Raw genomic sequence first — 21,065 nt, 5'->3', positions numbered from 1 at the left:
ACTAGGTAGTTCGGACTAGGGTGCCTATTCCGAACTACCGGTACACCTCGTTTCACGAGGAGTACCGGTAGTTCGGAATAGGACCCTAGTCCGAACTACCTAGTTCGAGCCCCGTGTAGCCGCGCTACACGGGGTTCGAAGCAGCGGGGATTTAAAAATGGCGGCTCCCCGCTTATGCTAATGAAGCCCGGGAAATTCAAATCCCGGGCTTCATTAGCAAGTGCGGTATGCATACATTACCCTCCTAGTTCGAACTAGGAGGGTAGTGTAGACATACCCTATCAGAACAGGGGCCACAACACACTTATAATTCTGTATGGTCACAGTGCTGTTCCATGCTATGTTATTTCTGGTTCTGAAAAATGTCAATTATATATTAGTTTGCATGATTTTTGACCCAATAGTGTTCCCACTGTAGTCCATGGGGATTTATCTACAGTTTTAATATAAGCAGAATCAGATCCTTAATCTCAGTCTTTATAAATCCCATCAGTCAGAAATTGCTTTGCTGTACATGGATATCCATCCAAGTGCACATTGGCTTCTCAGGACACTTTTAGTCTAGTAAGCCATTTTTGTTATATAGAAAAGCTATTAGAATCAGATTCACCTAACCTGAATTGGGAATTCACCTTATATTTAAAACATTAGCAATGGGAAGGAAATAAGAGTGATAGAAGGTTGGCTCTGGTCATGTGTGCTAAACTCCTCAGAAGACATCACTTAAACTGCATAGCACATAAATACTCACTTCTGTCTTTGCAGTACTCCCTATATTTTCCCAAGCACCTTGCCAGAATTAGCTGTACGTACTTGCTGGAAAGAAAAGTTAAAGGGACATCTTTCTTACAATAAATCCTTTCCTTTAAAGCACCACATAAAAACCCATTTCATTCTTTTTTGTTTCTTTTGTTATCAAATAGAGGGAAAGTATGTCTTGCTTTTTTAAACAGCATCAGAATACTTAGCAATGTTGATTATGACAAAAGAGAAGCTACAATCTACTGGTTGCAGACATACATATCTAAGCGGTTGATTACTATACTCTTACTCATGTTGTAGTCAATGAAATTACACGCACAAGAAAGGGACAATTCAAAGATAGTGAAAGTATTAGCATTGGGTCCTAAAAGATTCCTCCTATAGAGTATAACAAAAGGCAGTTGAAGTTAGAATCTCAATCTGCTTGTTTCCGAATCAGTGGAAGCTGTTTGCTGTGTGTAAAGCTCTTCTGTGGTTCTCCAGATGCCTCGGAAGCCTCCTGGGAGCTCTCTATCTGCCACAGCTCCTTAGCTTGGCCCAGATCTCTTTGGAAAATGGCTCCCAAAGCAACACAGCAGACTGGCATAAAGTCAAATTTCCTTTAAGTTACAAGGACTGGATTCTGAGGCTCCTACTAACTGACCCATGAGGGTAGTTCCACTGAACTCAGTGTTGAAGCTACTCAGATGGATTTCTGTTGCTCACTGGAAATAATGGTTATCCAGCTTGAGTGCTTAACTGGAAAAGTATCAGAGGGGTAGCCATGTTAGTCTGAATCTGCAAAAGCGATAAGAAGTCCTGTGGCACCTTATAGACTAACTGAAGTGTAGGAGCATAAGCTTTCGTGGGCAAAGACCCACTTAGTCAGATGCATGTAGTGGAAATTTCCAGAGGCAGGTATAAATATGCAGGCCAGGATCAGGCTGGAGATGACGAGGTGGATCCAATCAAGGAGGATGAGGCCCACTTCTAGCAGCTGATCTGGAGGTGTGAATTCCAAGAGAGCAGAAGCTGCTTTTGTAGTTAGCGAGCCATTCGCAGTCTTTGTTTAATCCAGAGTTGATTGTGTCAAACTTAAAGATGAACTGTAGCTCAGCAGTTTCTCTTTGAAGTCTGGTCCTGAAGTTTTTTTGCTGCAGGATTGCTACTTTTAGATCTGCAATTGTGTGTCCAGGAAGATTGAAGTGTTCCCCTACAGGTTTTTGTATGTTGCCATTCCTAATATCAGATTTGTGTCCATTGATTCTTTTACGTAGGGACTGTCCAGTTTGGCCGATGTATATAGCAGTGGGGCATTGTTGGCACATGATGGCATATATTACGTTGGTAGATGTGCAGGAGAATGTACCAGTGACAGTATGGCTGATCTGGTTAGGTCCTGTGATGGTGTTGCTGGTGTAGATATGTGGGCAGAGTTGGCACCGAGGTTTGTTGCAAGGATTGGTTCCTGAGTTCGAGTTATTATGGTGCGGTGTGTAGTTGCTGGTGAGAATATGCTTCAGGCTGGCGGGTTGTCTGTGGGCAAGGACCGGCCTACCTCCCAAGGCCTGTGAAAGCGAGGGATCGTTGTCCAGGATGGGTTGTAGATCACTAATGATGCGTTGGAGAGGTTTTAGCTGGGGACTGTAGGTGATGGCCAGTGGTGTTCTGTTGGTTTCTTTCTTGGGCTTGTCCCGTAGCAGGAGGCTTCTGGGTACACGTCTGGCTCCCTCGATCTGTCTCCTCACTTCCTCGTGTGGGTATCGCAGTTTACAGAATGCTTGTTGAAGATCTTGTAGGTGTAGGTCTCTGTCTGAGGGGTTGGAGCATATGCGGTTGTACCTCAGTGCTTGGCTGTAAACAATGGATCGTGTGGTGTGTCCGGGATGGTAACTGGAGGCATGCAGGTAAGTATAGCGGTCGGTAGGTTTTCGGTATAGAGTGGTATTGATATGACCGTCACTTATTTGTATCGTGGTGTCCAGGAAATGGACCTCCCGTGTAGATTGGTCCATGCTAAGGTGGATGGTGGGTGGAAGCTGTTGAAATCATGGTGAAATTCTTCCAGAGTCTCCTTCCCATGGGTCCAGATGATGAAGATGTCAGCGATATAGTGTAGATAGAGAAGGGGTGTAAGTGGACGAGAGCTGAGGAAGCGTTGTTCCAGGTCAGCCATAAAAATGTTGGCGTATTGTGGGGCCATGTGGGTGCCCATAGCAGTGCCACTGGTCTGGAGGTATATGTTGTCACTGGAAAAGTAGCATAGAAACCCTGGTCTTCCATTCTGTCGGACTCCAGGTGCTCCTCTATTAGACAAAGGCTACTTTATTCCATATATGCCATTTTTCTCTGGAGGAGCAGGTGTAGAGCTGCATTGCCCCAAGATGGGCAGTGGGGAGCTTATAGCACTGAGGCACATATTGCACATGAAGGATGCATCCTCACTTCCATTCTCCATTAGGAGGGAACCCATTGTTCTCCTGGCATGATAGACCTGCTTTGCAAGTCACTGAGGGAGGAAGTGGAGCCATATTTCCACTCCTCTTTAATATCTTTTTGACATCTTGCTCCTGGGGACAGCGGGAGGGACAGGAGAGAAGGAATGAACAGTTCCTGTGCTCCCAAAGTGTAGAAAACACAATAGGTTTCTATTGTGTAAGATTCCTGAATAAGACAGAGAAAGATGCATGCATCAGTCTGGGGCTGACCACAACTTTCCTGACACGGGACCCTAGCTCTGTACCCCTAACTCTTTAGACACTAGCCAGCACAGCTTGCTGCTCACTGCCCTTCCTTCAGATGTACTGTTGGAAAAGCATGCTGTCAAAGCTAGTTATTGATTGGAACTGAGTACTGGGGGAATAGGACTATTTGGCAGAAGCATTTTCTGCAGAAAATGCAACTAGTGAGGTACACAAAATGTTAAGGGAGTTTTTGAGTGGAATGATTTATTGGTTTAACAGATTTGATATAAGCAGAATCAGATCCTTAATCTCAGTCTTTGTAAATCCCATCAGTCAGAAATGGTTTTGCTGTACATGGATATCCATCCAAATGCACATTGGCTTCTCAGGACACTTTTAGTCTATTTGGCTATTTTAGTTATATAGAAAAGCTATTAGAATCAGATTCACCTAACCTGAATTGGGAATTCACTTTATATTTAAAACATTAGCAATGTTTGGGGGGAGGAGGTGTGTAGGTACTGTCTTTAATTTTGTTACATTGGTGTAAATCAGGAATAATTCCACTGGATGTAGTATACCTAGAATTTAGTAAGGCATTTGATAGATGGTCTTGCATGATATTCTTATCAATAAACTAGGCAAATACAACTTAGATGAGGATACTATAAGGTTGGTGCATAACTGGCTAGATAACCATTCTCAGAGAATAGTTATTAATGGTTCACAATCCTCTGGAAGGGTATAACAAGTGAGGTTCTGCAGGGGTCTGTTTTGGGACAATATCTTCATCAACAATTTAGATATTGGCATAGAGAGTGCACTTATTAAGTTTACAGATGATACGAAGCTGGGAGGGGTTGCAACTGCTTTGGAGGATAGGGTCATAATTCAAATGATTTGGACAAACTGGAGAAATGGTCTGAAGTAAATTGAATGAAATTTAAAAAAGACAAATGCAAAATACTCCACTTAGGAAGGAACAATCAGTCTCACACATACAGAATGGGAAGTGACTGTCTAGGAAGGAGTACTACCGAAAGGGATCTAGGAGTCATAGTGGACTACAAGGTACATATGAGGGAACAGTGTAATACTGTTGCAAAGAAAAGCAAACATGATTCTGGGATGCATTAACAGGAGTGTTGTGAGGAAAACATAAGAAGTCATTCTTCCACTCTGCGCTGATTAGGTCTCAGTTGGAGTATTGTGTCCAGTTTGGGGCACCACATTTCAAGAAAGATGTGGAGAAATTGGAGAAGGTCCAGAGAAGAGAAACAAGAATGATTATATGTCTAGAGAACATGACCTATGAAGGAAGACTGAAAGAATTGGGCTTGTTTCAGTCTTATCCTTTCCAAACTATAGGGGACATGATAGCATTTTTCAGGTACCTAAGAGGGTGTCACAAGAAGGAGGGAGAAAAATTGTTCTCCTTAGATTCTGAGAATAGGACAAGAAGCAATGAGTTTAAACTACAGCAAGGGAGGCTTAGGCTGGACATTAGGAAAAACTTCCTGTCAGGGTGGTTAAACACTGAAATAAATTGCCTAGGGAGGTTGTGGAATATCCATCTCTGGAGATATTTGAGAGCAGATTAGATAGACATCTTTCAGGGATGGTTTAGATGGTACCAGGTCCTGCCATGAGAGAAGGGGACTGGACTCGATGACCTCTCGAGGTCCCTTCCAGTTCTAGTGTTCTATGTTTCTATAAAGGCAGTGGTATCCCCTTCATCTAGAATTGATATTATCATTAGGCCCTTTGGTCTAGACATTTGCCCTTAAACTGTAGTTTAAGGCACCATAGTAATCCTAACATCAGCCCTCCTCCCCACATACACACCCATACACACTTGCCAGCTGCCAAACCATCTAGGCACTTATGTTTCTGCCTCTGGACATGCCCAGTGCTGCCATATGCTAGGCATCCAGATGCTCATTTCCCACCTAAGCCCCAATACACTTTTCAAACTGTGTTTGCCCACTTTTCCTGTGTATCAGATCCAGTCCTCTGCTCAGAGCATGTCATATTCAAAATACCACAAGAGAAGGTGCCATTCCCATTTTAACACTTAACCCAGTGCACTTTGCTGAGATGCGTGAGATCCAGCTTGAATTGCTGCCTCTGCCTGGTGTAGAGGTAGGATCTGAATTATCCCGCATCTCAGAAGAGTAATAGGGGACTGCAAGGCTATAGGACAGCCTGGACTCATCAACAAGATAGAGAGGGATTTAACATCAAAAGCTTTCAATTCAGCCTAACTTGATTAATATTCAACTTATTTTAGAAGTGGGAGAAAGGGTAAAACAAAAATTAAAATATTTATGTGCAGGAAATCCACAAAATAAAGACATTCTAAGTTCTCTCATGCTAGTTTTCAGTATGGAATAAATTATATTTCCTCTGAATAAAATACATATTTATGTATTGTCTGGCATGAGCATATTTATAGAATAATTCATAGTCCTATGGAAATTATGCCTTAGACTTGATGCAGCAATGAGATATGGACATGGGTGAGCACTTGTGTGTTCTACAGAAAACCTACCTAACTGTTCTTCAGCAACTATATTTATTTTAGTAAACTGCAGCATTAGGAATGTATGGCTTTGGGTGAAATTTGCCAGCTACTACTACTTCATTGTTTTGTTTTTCTTTCCTATGGCAACCCAGTTCTGCAGCATTCTCTTCAAAATGTTTCTTGAAGTAAATACCATATTAATTTTTTTCCTCTTTCACTTATTGTCATAGTGATAGTTTCCTCCACCTCCCAGTAAGAAGAACCCTAGTCACTGTACTTGTAATGGCATATGTTCATTCCTCCTATCACGAGCTATGAAATGCACTTCAGCAAGGAGTTTAAAGTTGATAGTGTGGCAGTCTCTGGAAAAAAAAGATTGCATTCAAGCAAGGATAAAAAACTAGATTTTAGAATGCATGTTATGATTTTATTGTATACTAGCAGATTTATCCATCATTGCTTGGGGCCTTAACACAATTTTTTTTAATAGAAGGAAATTGTACTTGCTTTACTTGAATGAATGAATTTTTCAAAAACACTGTTATTTTTAAGAAGTTAATTTTTATTTTGCATTTTTTTAAGAAGGGAGTTGTGGGGGCACAGGAGTCAGAGTTTGGGGGTGAGTAGGAGCTGAGGTCAGGGGTAGTTGTGGGGGGATGCAAGAGTCCGGGTTGGAGGGTGAGGAATAGCTCAGGAGAGGAGAGTGCGTGCGTGTGTGTGTGTAGGGGAGAGTTGGAAAAGGGGAGGGAAAAGCCACTCCCTCCCAAAATTTGTACCAGGCCTGCATGCTCTTCCAATTCCTGTCCCTATCAGAGAGCAAGCACAAAGTGAACAGCTCATCTGTCCATTGCCCTCCTCAGCAAGAGTGAGGAATGCAGCAAACTATGCACTTTCCCCTCACTTCCTGACAGTGACGAAGGAGAACATCTAGGCAGTCACTAACATTTTCTATGAATCTGGAGAGGGAGGAAGCTTCAGCCTTCTCTGCCCTCCCTAAAGGATGCCTGAAGGGTGAAAGGCTTGGGGCTGGGGTAGTCCCAGAAGCAGGGGCAGTCCCAGTCAACCAGCTTCTTCTATCTGCCTACCGATTCTCTCTCTTTTCTGTATGGTTTTATGAGAATCAATCTCATTCCGGGTACAACCCATTTTTGTGGTAGACAAAAGTTTGAGTTCAGGCCTTGAAGAATTTATAAACTGCAGGCATATACAGGTGTAATGCCATATTTTAAAAGAAACTCACGACAGATACCAAATAGGCTAGCAGAGTAGAGCATAGTTGCACAAGGGTTACAAGGCTGCAAGGAAGAAGCAGGTATATAAAGAGGAAATGGAGGAGCATAAGGGGTTGATTTCAGCACAAGAAGCTACATGAAAGAGACACTAAAGGTGAGAATGGGGAAAGGACAACAAAGTAATAGAGACAAAATGAAAGTTTTGTGAGATCTTGGACTGGTGAGAGTTCCTGCCTGGCTCCTCAACCAACAGGTTTGAATAATTTATGAATAACAAAACCCAACAAATGTTTGAATCTTTTTTGGATTATTCATTTCTGTTTATATGCCATTAGCTTCCAGGCAGCAACAAATCCACATTGCCAGTTTGCCTTGTTTTTGCACACTTGTAAGTATACAAGACAAAGAATTATTAATTTGGAAATGGTCATTGTAAGTGTGGTGTTGTATTATGCACCATTCATGCACTCTTTGGCTGTGATGTAATCCTTTTATGGCCCATACTATAGCTGCCTCCCTTCTGTGACATGAAGCACAGCTGCCTGGCTGAAGAAAGGAATAACCATTGAATCTTTCTAAGGAGTGGCTCTTTAGGTGCGTTTTCCCAGATCTATGACAGCCACCTCAGTGAGTTATGCTCAGCCTACTATGTGCAGAAGTAATTAACTATTACTAGCAGACCTGAAAGAAGCACTTTCAACACAAGCTCATTTTACATTTTCGTGTTATTTTTAAAGAGTGTTTCTATTCATATGAAAACCTTAAACTTAAATAATTGTATTTTAGTCTCACATTTCTGTATTGTCTTTAAAAAAAATGCCAGTCCAGAAAAAAGACATTGGCTTCGTTATGGTTTTGCCATTTCACAAATTAATATTTTCAGTCTAAGGGAAACAACGGTGGACAGATTTTATGTCAAGTGAAGCAGAAATATAGTGAATGGCACAGCTGTGCTGTGTGCCAGGGGATTTAGGCAGTCATCTTTTGAGCTACAGTGTTCTTGCTTGAAGGAAACAAACCACCCACAAAGTAATAGGCTAGATTCTGACTTTACTTAACCGAGTGTAAATCTACAGTAAGTATGTAGCTTAAATAAGGTTACTCTGGATTTCCACTGGAGTAAATGGATCAGAATATGGCTCCATACATGGTAATGTAAACCCTATAGGTCATTTTCAAGGTAAAATTACAAGGTCCCATGTTGATCAAAATTAATGGATTAATGCAACCTGACAGTAAACAGGATCTATTTTTGTTACTGGTGGATAGCTGGAAGCATTAATGTAAAGCCTATCTAAGAAATTACTTTGATACAGAAACTGCAATCTGGGACAAATTCATCCTTGATTCACACTATTTTTTTGTAGCAAATCTGGTATGGTGGGTATTTCAAATTGTGGTATTTGTAGTCTGTCCTCAACTTTGCTCCACTGGATGGGGAATCTTTGCAGATGATCCACTCAGCCCAAATTGAAGCCAAATGGCTGGAGATAGAGCATGGTAAAGATGCCACAGAAATGTGTGGACTCTACTAGTGGGGCTTCTATAGAGCTCTTAGCAGAGATGAAGAGCCTGATTTGAAGAAGTGTTGAGCACCTGCAATTCCAGATGAAGTCTACGGTGTGGGGGAGATCTTCAGCATCTCTGAAAATCCTCAGCAGAAATCCCTTCCCCTTCAGAGTGCAAGCAGTAGTATTGAGTTGCTGTCCAGCTTTCAGGCATCAGCCCTTGGGAATTCTGTGATCACAGCTGAACACACTGTGTTCAGGGAAGTGCATTTTATTCCTCCATGCAACAACTGGTATTAATTTGTTCCCATCTCCTTGGATGAGGAATTGTGAAATTTTAAGTTTGGTCTATACTTTTGGTGAATGGTTTCACAAGCATTTGGTGGCTGCTCCTGCCATTCTTCTGTAAAAAGTGATCAACAAAACATTATTACTGGACTGTGGATAAGGGGAGAATTGTGTAGTAGTGTCACCTTTTCTTTAACTGAAGCTACAAAAACCTGAGAAATCCGTAACTCCCCTTCTCAGTGAATCTGCTCCCTTTAGCTTTCAAGCCCTGGGAAACTTGCACTATACTGCATGGTAAATTGAAAAGCATGAAGTCATTTAGGACACAAACAAACAACACAATTAAACTACTGACACCAGAAAATCTGCTGCTAATCTGTGATGGAGGAAAGGACAAATGTCTAGTTTGAGGGAAACTTAGCACTTGAAAATTGAGCAGTTAGGCTGAGAATTTGAAAGATGCCTGTAAGATTCTGAGGCCCAAATCCCATTAATGGCACCTTCTGAAAATCTCAATTCACTTTACAGATTATAGGAAATACTCATTCTTCCTGTTTTGTGCTCAAAGTTAGCTGAAGTCAGCACTGAGTGTCCATAAAGGAGTTCTGCTGTCCAAGAGTATATCAGTGAAAATAATAACTGGTGTTTGTCTGTCATCACATAAATAAAATGCAAGGGAAAAATAGTAAGAGTTGCCAGCATTTCAGCTGACTCTGCCTTCTTCATGGTTGCACAACATATCAATGGTAGGAACTAAACTACTCCTTTTGTGCTGAGGCAGCACAAAGAGAATAGAGTCCAGCCACTTACACACACTGGGAGAGCAGAATGTCGGTGTGTAGGCTGTTTAATTACTGATGGCTTCATCTTTAGCAAGAAAAGCAAACATCCAGCATGCCCCTCCTTCCTGCAGTGTTACGGCAAAGCACTGTAGAGCAAGTTCTCAACAATCTACATTGCTATGCAGAGAAGGAGGAAATATATCAGCAGGCTACCCCTTTCCTATGAAGCCTGTGTGAAGGTCGGGTAGTTCTTATGTCCCTTGAGGGGGGGCACTCAAAATGCCCTAGAGAGGCATGAGGAAGAATAGGAAATAGAGAAAGGTCTCTACCCTCCTCAAAATGTGCTGGCCAGTCATCAGGAAGTAATATGCAATTCTCAAAAAGTGATTCAGTCAAGAGGTTAAAAAAGAAGGAGAATGCAGCAGTGATCATGCAGCCAGTTGGTGTGCCTGGAAGCAGTAATAGATTCTGGTGCTCTCTCTATGGTAGTATAGAGCCACACACAGTGCCTAACTATGGGCTGTACCTCAGTGGGGCACATGCTAATCCTAAATTGTCTCTTCCATTATTCTCCTAGGATATGTCTACAGTGCATGGCTATTTTGGGATACCAGCGGTATTCCAAAATAGCTACCCTGCATCTTCACAAACCGTCCATTATTTCAAAATAACGGGTGCGCTATTTCAGCATCCCGGTAACCCTCATGGAACAAGGGTTCAGAGATGTCTCAAAATAGCACATTATTTTGAAATTTGGCACTGTGTAGACACACCAAATTTCAAAATAGCAAATTGCATATCTTATTTTGAGTTTAGGGTGCCATGTAGATGCACCCTTAGTTCTCTTAAGAAAAGGACAAATGTGTGATCAACATAATGAGGGCTACTCAAATAGACACTTGGTTCAGCATGATCACTTTATTATAGAGGATCTTAAGATATACTCTATTATAAGTTCTATTATAAGGTCATGTTCCTTTTGGGGAGGGTGGTGGACACATTTAAATGAATATTAAAATTGATGTTGGTTTCTATAATACAAAGTGCATGAAGAGCATTAGAATAGATGTTTTCTGTCCATTTAGTCAAGGTGACTGATGGTTCCAACTGAATCTTTTGTAAAGTTTCTGATGTTTTTAAAATTGTGTGGTTATTTTGACATTTGATTTCTGTAACTGATCCAAAAAGAGGTCAACTATTTTCATACGTAACCTCTTTCCCTTGAAATTCCTTTGGAAAATATAGTTTAACTTTAATCATAGTGAAGTCTAGTAAGGAATCTTTTATCACAAATATCTAGCACAGAGGATATTCCACAAGATTTGAATCACAATTTATTCATGGGGGCAGGGGACTGGACTTGATGACCTCTCAAGGTCCCTTCCAGTCCTAGTTTCTATGATTCTATGATTCATAAAAAGAGATTTGCTGAGTCAAGTTTCATAGCTTTAGCAGCCTCCAGATAAGTTTAGATTTCACAATATGAGTTAATCAGAAACTAAACTATGGTCCATCAAGAGAAATAAGCCTGGCAAATCCTCAAATAATGGTAAAAGCATAAAACCAAGATTGTTGTTCAAAAATATAAACAAAAAGAGATTTCTCATTGACTGTGGATTTTGATATTTTCACGTTTAAAAAAACCTGTGATTATAACAAGAAGCAGATAGATCAAAATAGATAGACTGTTTAATGAGAACTAAATACCATGAGTTATTTATTAGATTTGAATTATCCCAGCTTACAAGGCTGTCTGCAGAGAGTTCCAATTGAAAAGAAACTCATTTATGACCTGCTCTCCTGCTGATAAACTGTAATTGGGAGCTGATTGAATATGAGGAGGCTTTCATTCTTTTTCACCCCGTCTGACCTGACAGGCCTGGTCATTTCCTGTCAGAGGTTGAAATAGACATTCTCAGTCATCAGTAAAATGCATTTAGCTTGCTGAGAAAAAGCACTTCAGTTGTATCTTGAAGTACTTCTCATTTACTAAGCAAAATGGGATGCAGCACATGATGGAAGCAATTTGAAAGTTAAAATTGAGCTTTTTAAATAGAAATTTGCAATCAGTGCTGCATATTTGATTATTTCTCCAACCTCTGCACAAAGGCTATCCTAGAAGTTCATCTAATATTATCAAAGGCAGAATCTTTCACACACTTATCTGTTTTGCTTTAGGTTTGCACAGCCCCAATATTAGCGGATAATGGACACTTTTGTCTCATACAAATGCAACTGAAATCAGCAAGAGTAAATCAAGTCCAAAGCTGGGCTTTGGTCCCTCTCTCATTTGGGGAACCAGAAATATACAGCAGATTCTCAGCTTTCATTAAAAAGGACCTTTTTAAAACCAAAGATAAACTTGAAAATGTAAACCAGGTGCTAAGGAAAAAAGCTCCTCACTGATTCTTCGTAAATAAGCTTGGCAAAATTTGATTCATTTTTCAAAAAATTCACTGGATAATATTAATTATTTTAATTAATGTTCATTGTTAATTATTGTAATTATTTTTCCATTGGTATTTATTTGAATTTTCACAATTGTGGAGAATTCTTAGTGTGTGTCAATCAGTAATTTAATGACAATAATGTTGAGATTCAAAAAGTTAAAGCTTTATAGCCACTACAACACATGTCAAAAGTACAACCATAAATATCTTTAAAACATAATCTCTGCTCAAGAGGCATTTTCTGACTTTGCCTATCCATGAACTTCAATTGTCACTGATGGAAATATTTTGTCGACAGTCTGTGTGTTTGCAGTAAAATCAATGTTACCAATATTTACCAATAAAAAGCTAAACTTTCCAAGCTGACTCACAGAGAGCACTGGTTACACACATGATTTACCTCACAATGGGGCAGAGCTGAGCTGCGGGGTCTAGAAAAAACATAGCCCACTGATTTGTACAAATATCTGGCAGTGTTGGCCTGGTCACTGCTGACAGCACCAAGGGTCTGTCTACTCTGCAATTAAAAACCCATTTTCTGGCCCATGCCAGCTGACTTGCACTTACAGGTCAGGTTAAGGCTCTTTAATTAGGGTGTCGATGTTTGGCCTCAGGTTGGAGCCTGGACTCTAGGACCTTGTGAGATGGGAGGGTCCCAGAGCTTGAGCTGCAGCCTAAGCCGGAACATCCATTCCTCTATTAAACAGCCCCTTCGCTTGAACCCCATGAGGCCAAGTCAGCTGGCCTGGTCCAGCTGTAGGTATCTAATTGTGATGTAGATATGCCTTAAGGCTGCTGCACTTGTACCACCAACCCACCTGTGGCTGGGCCTGTTCCTCGTCACAAGGAGAAGCAACTCAGTATCAGTAGTGATTCTCAACCTCAGCAATGCGTACCACTGGGGTACACAGATGTCATCTAGGGGTACATCAGTATATTTCTAGCTACATTCCTTGCTAGTCTGCAGATTCTGTACAAAGAGGTCATTCAGCATGTGGGTCAGATGGTAGAAGAAAGTAAAGGGCATCTCTGATTCTGAAGAGACAGTTGACCTGTTCATAACTTTTTTATTTTTTTGAATACTAACTATGTTAGAGTCAAAACATCTCATCGTGTTCACTGTAACTTCACCCTGACTAATCTATACAATTGTCTTCTGCTGCATTCAGAAATCTCCCTTACTTACTACCTTAGACTTTAGAAGAGGCCCACTGGGAATCTTTCCTATTACTTCAATGGGCTTTACATTACATCCTCCCAACTATTTCTTCCATGTCTCACTCATGCTTGGAACGGCACCGTAATGCACCGTGATGTTGTGCCAGAAGATCATTCATGAAAATCCATCTGTTGCACCAAAAATTCCAACTGTAATCATTAGCCATTCAGTTTGCTTGCTCTGTGCTGTTATTAAGAACACTGTATTGTGCCAGCTATATAGCCTTTACATCAGCGGTTCCCAGCCTTTTCCAGATAGGGACCCATTTTGACAATTCAGGAAGACTTGGTGACCCAAGACAATTCAAAAACAGGGGGAGAAGAGGAGGCAGAGCCACCTGGGGAGACACTTGGCGACCCTTTTGAAATGTAATGGTGACCCATATTTGGGTCCCAACCCATAGGTTGGGAAATCCTGCTTTAATAAAAGTTTTTAAGGAAAGGGATTCTTGGCTCTTTGTTACTGTTTAACTATAGCAAAGCACCATGCATTCTTATAGCTCTATATAAATAACAAATAATAAAATTTTATTTGGTAATGCATAACAGCGTAACTGACTCCTACAGAAATAATTATCATAAATTTAACTTAGAAAGTGCTGAGCATTTATATGTAGATAATTTATACAAGTCTGATGGCAGGACTTAAAGGTAACAGCTCAATAATCTGAGGAGCATAAAGAAATTTAGCTGAGTGGTAGCCACAACATTCTGGAATTAAGGCACCCTAGTAAAATGTGTGTTTTGGAAGGTGTCCGGTGGCTGCCTCCTCAATAGTTAGAGGTGAGGCATCTTCTATACATTTTATTTTTGCATACATTTATGCTGCTGAAGCACTATGTAGCAACATTATCGGTTTGCTTATGAGATGGAACCAAGGTGCAAAGTTCAAATCCAAAGTTTACCAAAATTTGTGACTGTTGGGATCTAGCTTCAGGACTAACTTAGATCTAGATAAATGCATATTAAAACCAAAAAGTATTTCGGAGTGTTCATTTCTATAGTGTACACATTTGATAATCTCCTGGGCAGTGGGGCACATTGGACGTGAGCCTCATTTTTGGTATTTCATCATTATTTTTAATATTCAGTCGACTATCATTAGCTACACCCTTTTGCAGCAGAATTACAGCTCAGTGATTTTATTCTTTTATGTCCGTCTCTACTGTATTTGTAAAATGTTGAAAAATATAGAAACAAATGTATAAAAAATGCAGGTATTCAGCATAGGTCAAACATTAACAGTGGAAAATGTATGTGTGTAACATGAAGTGGTCTATGTTTGATTGCTACTGGTTTATTTGTTGGCCCTTCTGGTTTATTCGTTTGGTTTATTTGTTGGCCCTTCTGCTGCTGCTGCTTGGCTGTTTCTGGATTATTATCCTAACAATAAGTACCTGATAATGATGTATGAGAGAGAATCATTCTGATGGAGTTCATACAGAGAATTAAGAGTAAAATAAACATTTTGAATGGATGTCAGTAAGTCCATACCAGTCCAGCCTGCATCCTTGTCAGCCTCACCTCATAAGCTCAGCTGTTTTGGTCTTAACTTATGAGATAAAATCATAGAATCATAGAACTGGAAGGAACCTTGAGAGGTCATCAAGTCCAGTCTCCTGCCCTCACAGCAAGACCAAGCACCATCTAGGTAAGTATAGGCACACCCATAATATTCTGAAGCACCCTGGAATTTCCATGTGCAAAACCCTTCTCCTTTTCTGTTCACCATGTGCAACTCTGAATTCCTTCATTTGTCCAAAACTCAATGCTACAAAGGAATTAATCAACTTACTACACTTCTTTTGTAATAGGGAAGGTAAGAAAAAGATAAGACATTAATAGAGAAGTTAGAAATATTTAGCCACCACAAAAGATGGATGAAGGATGAAAAAAATGTATACTGTTCAACCCAATTACCCTATAAGTCAGCCGAGTGTATTACACAGAAAACAAGACATTCTAATTAACCATAAATTCTCCATGCCAACAACAAAACAAAATGAAAAATAAACACTTCTTTCTATGCAAGCAATCAAATAAAAAACATTAGTTTAAATCACAAGAGCAAATACAATACATCATATCCCTACTAAGCACATGTATTATTTGAATAGTGTTTTCCAGCTACAGCCCAATTCTGCAGTCCTTCCTAAGTCAAAACGCCTCTCATTTCGTTTTGTCTTCGGTGCTCTTCCCTCTGTGGAGCATAATGTAGCCCCATTAATAAATTTCACTCCAGGAATGCAGTCTTATTTACGATTCTTAAAAATGAGTTGTGCATGTAATGTTCACATTCAAAAAGCTATGGATCCTTGATGCTTAAGAGGCTAACTTGGTTTTGCATTATTAAGGAATAAATTCCTGTTCTAATTTAGCCTGATTCTTGGGGGAAGGGACAGCCACTGCCCTTTGCATACCAAACAGTCCTGATCCTCGTTTTCCCCCCACTTGTATAATCAAGTTCACTGTAACTAGGGCAGCGTGTTAATCGCAGGCATATCCGCACGCTACTTCTTTGAAAGCCCACCACGACATTTCAAAGGGGTAAAGCAATAGGATCCTGGGATCAGCCAGAGTCCCCAGTGGATCCTGGTCCATGCAGCACTGCCACTTGGAAACGCAACCCAGGCATTTCAAAGGGACAACACTGTGAGAGCCAGGATCAGCTGGAGTCCCCAGCTGATCCCTGGCTGCATTGTGCTTCCCCTTTGAAATGCCAGAGCAATGCTTAAAAGGGGCAGCACTGCACAGCTGACCCCAGGCTCTACCCCTTTGAAATGCAGCGGCAGCATTTCAAAAGGGCACCACTGCCTGGAGCCCAGGTCATCTGGGACGCCGGCTGATCCCAGGCTCCTACTTCTCCACCCCTTTGAAATGCCCTGGCAGGCTTTCAAAGGGGTAGCATGCAGAAATGCCTGTGATTAATATATTATAAAAATTAATGTGTTAATTGGGCTCTGCGTTAATTGCAGGCATTAGTGCACGTTAATTGACAGCCCTAATTTTGCAACCAAACAGAACCAGTTTGTCAAAGGTAGTGATAATGCCATTCTATAGTCTTATGTCCCTATTTAATGGTTTTGTACTGATGCCTATAATTGTGTTCAGTGCCTTCCACATAAAACAGGTTGCTATCGCTAAAGTCCTTATTGGACTTTGTCATGTTTCTAGCTCTTCGTTTTTCCAATTACAGAAACTCTACATGGTATAGAACTTTTAGGAGGCCTTTGAAGTGTGGTTGATGTTGAATGCAGGAAAAAATAATTTTGTTACAGTAGTTGCTAAAAACTCATTCAGAGTATGGTTTTGCTAATTTCAGCTGGTTTCAATCTAAATAAAATCAGAAAGTAGAAAGTGGTAACGAAGTGACTATATACCTATATAAAGGAAGGTGACCTATATAAAGGAAGGTTAAGATGTAGGTGACTTATTAGGTATCAAGTGTTTGGCATTCATTCTATTATATTTCATCCTCTTGAGTTTAGTTTTCCAAAAGAGCTCCAACTGATGGACAAGCTTTCCTATCTTATGTTCAGACTGCTGAAAGACGTGGATGCAATGTAATGATGTAAGCTAATGTTAAAAATTTATCTTTGATGTATTTTGCTTTAATCAGTGTAAGTTAGACCCTTTGTTTATTTGAACCTTTTTTTCTTGGTCATATAATATGTTAGGTACTGATTTTTTTTATTTTTAGACATCCTTTCTATGTTCTTTTACCATGCAAGGTAGCTGTAGGTTGACAAGTAATGATAATCAACAGAAATTGTGGCTTCTAAATGAAAATATCCAGTGCATATTAACTAGATGTGTGTGTGTGTGTGTGTGTGTGTGTGTGTGTGTGTGTATTCTCTACAACATTGTTATAAATATGTAATTCTATTAACTTCCATCTGTAGAACTTGATGTAGATATCAAGTTATTTTCTTTCTGTGGGAGTTTTCAAGGAAAGCTTATCTGTACATTAATTGTTATTTCAGAATAGCTCCAGAAAGCAATCCCTTAAATTGCCAATTAAGTTTTTCTAACAAGCTCCTTGGTCTCTCTAAAGATTGTGGTAAGAGCATTGAACCAACTGGTCAACAATTTAGTTTGAAGAGATGTGCAATATGCAATCACTTGGCAGAAACTAGAAAGTAAATACAGTTACATGATCATCTCATAAAATATATAATTTAGTGATCCTAATTTACTAGCACTGAAAGATTTTTTGTTACCAGTTTGTGCTTATGTAGGGAATAATTCCAGACACACTGGATGCAGGTGAAAACAAGCAGAGGATTTATTGAACACCAGCGCTGGTGGCGTACCAACCAGGGGTTAACCTGGAGAGCACTAACTTAACCAAAACATACATTAGATTACATAGGCAGCAGATGGGCGGAGGGGAAGTGATTTGATAGGTCTAGCGGTGGAAATTAGATGACCACATAAGCCAATGAACTACGAAAGTTACACAGTATCTCCGCCCATTGCCAATTAAACATGTTATCATTAATACAGGTAGTTATTTCTAACAAGCTAAATGAGCCAACATAAACAAACGGACATGTTGATTGGAACTTGTTTTGCTGAAATTGTGATGTGTCTACTGCGAGATGACTACTTCCTTGCATTGGCACAGTCCTTGGGATCCAAGCTTATTTATCTGAAATTACAGGAGACAGTGAGAGAAACCACGCAGCCTGGCTGGTATGAGCCAGGCCTTATCAGAGTGAGGCCCCTTTGGAATGTAGTTGCCAGGGGAACCAGGGTTACCGTAACTGCCTGTCTGTGTGCTTCCCAGGCCTGGCCTAATGATTTAGGATTTGAGTTCTCAGTTCTCAGCAAGATACCATGGACTGCCTCAGTTTACCCCTACAGCTTAAATAAACTTTTATTCCTTGTTGTTTGCAGGATTTCCCTTGTAAAAAAACCTGTATCCAGAATTGAAGATTTGTATAAAATGCATCACTTCTTGTGAGAGTAGTTTGTATAAATTCCAAAAGAGTTTAATATTTTACTCAATGTTCAGCGAATACAGCAAAATCAGGCTTTGGAGCCAGTCCTCCATCCCCTTCAAGGATGTCTCTCAGGCTTATGAGGAACCCAGGAAGGGCACTTGAGGTGAGCTCTCTCTCAGCCTACTTGGCCTGGGGGTCGCACAACAGCTTGTTCACATGTCTGCACATGGAGCGCCAGTCCGGAGCACTCATCTTTAGAACTCTTTCACACAAGAACCCCTCAGCCTTTCTCACAAGGTTCCTGGAGAGGCCTGTCTTACTCTGGACTCCATGGTGGGACAACTTCCCATGACAAGTCACCACTAAGGAGTGTGGGATCATGGAACCAAACAGCAGTGCCCACACTCAGTCAGTATCTGCCCAGGGTAATGGATCATGTGCACACTCAGTCAGCATTTGCTCCTCGTCAAGTACCGTGATGCAGAAGAGACTGATCTCATACATGGATACCTGCCAGGGTGAGAATGAGGAGGGAAACCATTAGCACTCTCTCAGGCAAGCATTGTCTGCTGTTCACACACATCTCCCCCAACTCATCCCCCCTCCCGCCCCTCACCAGCCTCCAACAGGCAGGGATAGAAGTTCTCTCTCTGCAGGACACCACAACCAGACATGATGTATGCAGGACACAAAAGGAAGCTGAGCCACCCCAACCCCCCCCCCCCCCCCCACCAGCAGGCTCCTAGTCTGTAAGGGTATGTCTACACTACCCCGCTCGTTCGAACTAGCGGGGTAATGTAGGCATACCGCACTTGCAAATGAAGCCCGGAATTTGAATTTCCCAGGCTTCATTTGCATAAGCGGGGCTCCGCCATTTTTAAATCCCCGCTCGTTCGAACCCTGTGCCGCGCGGCTACACGCGGCATGAACTAGGTAGTTCGAACTAGGCTTCCTAGTTCGAACTACCATTACTCCTCGTGGAATGGTTCCACTGGGCATTGGCCATGCACTTCTGCCTGGGGATGCCAGGTCTCATGCGGGTGTCCTGTTGCCTGAGGACTGGGATGTGCCACTTGCAGATCTCCGGGAAAGTGGCTTTCTGCATGTGGAAGTTCTGCATCCACTACTGAGCGATGCAGCTCCGCAGGACAGTTCAGTCCCACCAGTCCGAACTCATCTCTTGTCACTAGAAGTGGCATTCCATGGTGTCCAGGGGATTTAGGGGAATGTGCAGCAGCAGGAGCACCAGGACCTGGGTGAGCAGGGCCTAATCCTTGTCCTGCTGGAGCAATATGCAGGCAGCTTGGAAGTACTGCGCCATGAAGTGCAGCATGAGGCCCATGAGCCTGACACTGCTCTGCAACAGCTCTGGCTCCATGGTGTGAGTGCTGTGGCATCCACAAAGACAACCAGAGCACAAGAAAGCACATGCTCACTGCGTCCTGTTTGTGTCCTGCAATGGGGGAGGCAGTAATGGGGGCAAGCTATTTTAAATTTGTTAAATCAGGAGTTAAGTCGAATTTAAATCACTGCCGGAGCCTCAAGTGGCATGCTCCAGGTCCCCAACCCAACTCCTTCTGCCTGAGTACCCAGCCCTTCCAGGAGCATGGAGCTAGGTTCCCTCACCTTGTTCAGGAGCCAGCAGTTCTGTCTGCCCCCCTGTGTCTGCATATGCAGTGACAAGATATAAAAAGCATTATCTACTAACAGACGAGTTAGGAAATTATCAGTAACTTTTTGTGGATTGAATAAACTTGTCATATTGCAAGATGTTCTTAACACCTTCAGAAAGCATAACAACTTTAAACTCCCTACTGAAGTGCACTTCATAGCCTGTGATATGATCAATGAACCTGTGTCATTACTAATAAAATGACTAGGGTCCTTCTCACTGGGAGGTGGAGTAAACTATCAGTATAACAATAGGAGAAGAAGGAGAAAAATTAATATGGTGATTACTTCAAGAAACTTCAAGAGACTTCACACAGTCTTCTCAGTGAAGAATGCAAGGAAGTACCTCTGCTCCCTAGATGTACACCAGCAATGTATTTTCCTTACACATAAACAGGATCCGTCTCGCTGTTTTATTTCTTCACCAGCAGACTTACCCTACATTGCATGGGTCCCCTAGGGCAGGAGGCTGGCAGTATGGGGTTGCAGGATCCAGGGAATGGCTTTGAGGATGTGAGAGGTGCAGGAGGAATGCATCCACTTTTACGGAACAGTTTCCAAAAAAGCAGACATGTTCTTTCGGCATCCCTGTATTCCTCTTGGTGAGAGGAAAAGGGATGTTCCGAAAGAGGACAGGCCAAATTTCGGAAAAGCCTCTTTCGGAATAAAAGCAGAAAAAGATATGCAAATTGCAGTTTGCAATTTGCATATCTTCTTCTGACTTTTCTCAGCAGTCTAGACATAGCCTCAGATTGCATCCCTCAGAACAGCATGTTATGAAAAACTCCTTTTCCTGGGGCTTCCGACTGTCCTGGCACAACCAAACTCTGACCTTTCTTTAAGTTAAGAGAAGAGGAAGCTGCATACCAAATCTGGTGGGCCTACTTTTTACCATTTAGGAGGCATCCTTAAACAAATGGACTTGCAGACACACACACACACACACACACACAGATAAACACACTCTATAATATATATAGAGAAAGACATTTCCGCTCTTGAAGATTTCACAATCTCTTGA

The sequence above is a fragment of the Pelodiscus sinensis genome, chromosome 6 (assembly GCF_052426305.1).
Source record: "Pelodiscus sinensis isolate ZL-2025 chromosome 6, ASM5242630v1, whole genome shotgun sequence".
In the NCBI taxonomy this organism is placed as follows: Eukaryota; Metazoa; Chordata; order Testudines; family Trionychidae; genus Pelodiscus; species Pelodiscus sinensis.
The sequence above is the reverse complement of the archived record's forward strand: the minus strand, read 5'-3'. Positions refer to the sequence as shown.